General features: G+C 33.0%; 1 long non-coding RNA gene across 16 annotated transcripts in view; it reads right to left on the bottom strand.

Moving 5' to 3' along the window:
- LOC109205310 overlaps window positions 1-2,047 on the bottom strand; it is a 4,551-nt gene extending 2,504 nt beyond the window's left edge. Inside the window, exons 1-8 of one of the 16 annotated variants that reach the window (XR_002064630.1) lie at window positions 1,888-2,047; window positions 1,656-1,795; window positions 1,158-1,263; window positions 1,003-1,070; window positions 795-875; window positions 633-685; window positions 369-508; window positions 145-273 (exon numbers count right to left, since the gene is read on the bottom strand). This is a non-coding gene — a long non-coding RNA (uncharacterized LOC109205310). Of the gene's footprint in view, window positions 1-144; window positions 312-368; window positions 509-632; window positions 876-1,002; window positions 1,071-1,157; window positions 1,264-1,642; window positions 1,796-1,887 lie in introns of all 16 variants that reach the window. The other 15 variants (XR_002064632.1, XR_002064631.1, XR_002064636.1 and 12 more) reach the window with 15 other exon arrangements.
- Between the last annotated feature and the right edge of the window lie 377 nt (window positions 2,048-2,424).

Raw genomic sequence — 2,424 nt, 5'->3', positions numbered from 1 at the left:
TTAGAAGGAAATTCCAACATAATCAAAAAATGATATGAGTTGTGATTACAAACTCCGCCCCAATAAAATTTTATATATGCTTTCAGATGTTATTGGAAGTATTATTATCTTAAAAGACAGTATAGGAAAGCAATTGGAACCTACAAGAAGTTTGAGCTCGACGTCACAATGTTGTGAGAAGTTTATCTAGTCTCCTCTTGACAGATTTTGGTATCCAATTCCACTTCGCGAGTAGTGCATCATCTTCTATATCTGGTTCTTTTGGCAAAGGACCTGCAAATGACAGAAACTACGACAATTGTAGTTTGTTGCTTGAACCATTACACAACTTATTAGATTCATTTACTTAGCAATGAAAAAGAAAGTACCTTTTGAATCTTAATAGGATAGTTAATGTGTAAAGTAACTAACCAATCAGTAGACGACCACCACTATCCCATATTCTATCAAAAACAGAAACTACCCTTTTGTTTATCCTCCATTTGCTACATCCCAGAGTATCAAGAGCCTAGATACGACAAAAAGAACAAATATCTCAATTTTCATGATAGGAACAAACAAAGCAAACAAAATCGCTAGATTTAAGATTGAATTTAATAATTGATTCATGAACTTCAAAAACTGGTTGTAACCATTTTCTAGGGCCTCTTTTCACCGCTTTACGTTGTTTTCTTGCTCCATGTGTCTGCAGCACATATGAAAGCAGATAGAGTTATCCAGCCTTGTTATGAGAGAAAATAAAAAGAAAGCGTACCCTTAACTTTATGTAAGTGAAAGAAAATGTATGGTATTACTATATCTTGCGTCCCTATCCATTTCAATGGAGGTACTAACATTGGCATGTATGGTATCACTATGTGTCTGGCCTGCTAGCGCTACAAAGGTAAACAAACCACTGAGGAATAGTTCTTAAATAAGGAAGTTCAATATTTCAAGCCTAGCTAGTCAACAAAAAAAGTTTTAGATGAGTCATATAGGTCCTAAAGAAAAAACATTACTTACATTTTGTTGAACTCCATTGAAAGCCAGTGCGACACCTTGGATAGTACCATATCTTCTGCACGCACTTCCTGGGAAAAATCCCACGATTATCATCAACTCGTTGTCACAAATAAAAGAATAAAATAAGAAAAGGCATGGACGAAAAGGAAATTAACCAGCACTTTATTTCTTTTGTTGAGTTGTAATGTTGTGTACAAAGATAGGTTGAATGTCAGATGTATTTACCGCTAAGCAATTAGCAGTAGACCATAACTATGTTATCTGCAAAAGCAAGTCAATTAAATGGCTATCAACCTGGAAATGTCAAATTTGAGTAATTCATACAGCACAAAATATTTGATAGGCACAGATATTAAGCAAGCACATGACTTCTTTTGAAATTTCTGAATACAGAGTTGAGTTCGAAGTCTGATTCATGCTTAAAACGGTAAACCATTTCTATTAAGAGCACAATTGACCATGAATTCCATTACATGGGTCGAATGTCAAGGTTTTAACTTAATTCCTTTTTATTGAGAAGAAGTAATCTAAAATGCTTGGAAAACTCCCTTCCTATGAGTCTAACATAAAGAGAGTGGAAAGAACTGGCAAGAATTTAAAACCAAGGCCAAAATTGAAAATCACATGTAACTTAGAATACCTCATCTGCTCACCTTTGTCTTCAACTGCTTACAACTGGGATACATCCAAATTGAATTGATCAGAAAGATTCCAGCTAGTTAACCATCGACAATATTAAAGTTGGCAGAGACTTCCAAACGGCATGTTGCGTGGAGATAGCTAAGCCATGTTTCTAGTAATATATCCAAAAATCAGGAATTTTAAAGAGGATAGAACGCTGAATAAATCGGTGACCACTAATTGACAAAAAGAACAATTGCTTACCTAAACCTCAACTTATAGGATTTTTATGTCAAGTCTACCACTTGATTCTACTTAATCCTACAAATCAGAAAAAATCATAACAGTTGAAGGAGAGATGAAAGAAAGAGGAGAAAATAAAGAGAATAGTGGCAAAACACGGAGATTTAGAAAGAACACGAAGACGTCGGAGGAGGAGGAAAATTAATAGACACGTAAGTACAATTATATTGGCTAATAGGTGAATAGACGCAAATACCCTCAGCTTCAATTTTATTGGCTTGAAGCAGCCAGGACGAAACCCTAGCTCTTCTATAATATACTAATTAGTTATCAATTTATAATAATTTAACAATTTTATTTTAAAGAAAATATGTAGTTTAAATAATATTTAATATTTCTTATATATACATATGTATTAAAGTTTACTTCTACATATTGAAATTAAAAAAGAGTTTATTTAATTTTTTTATAATCAATTTGAATTCTTAAAATTTAAAAATATATTTTGATAGTGAAATTACACTTGTTCAACCAAACATGATGTGTAATTATGTCACG

The sequence above is a fragment of the Nicotiana attenuata genome, unplaced genomic scaffold (assembly GCF_001879085.1).
Source record: "Nicotiana attenuata strain UT unplaced genomic scaffold, NIATTr2, whole genome shotgun sequence".
NCBI classification, from domain to species: domain Eukaryota; kingdom Viridiplantae; phylum Streptophyta; class Magnoliopsida; order Solanales; family Solanaceae; genus Nicotiana; species Nicotiana attenuata.
This window is presented reverse-complemented; position numbering and strand designations above follow the sequence as displayed.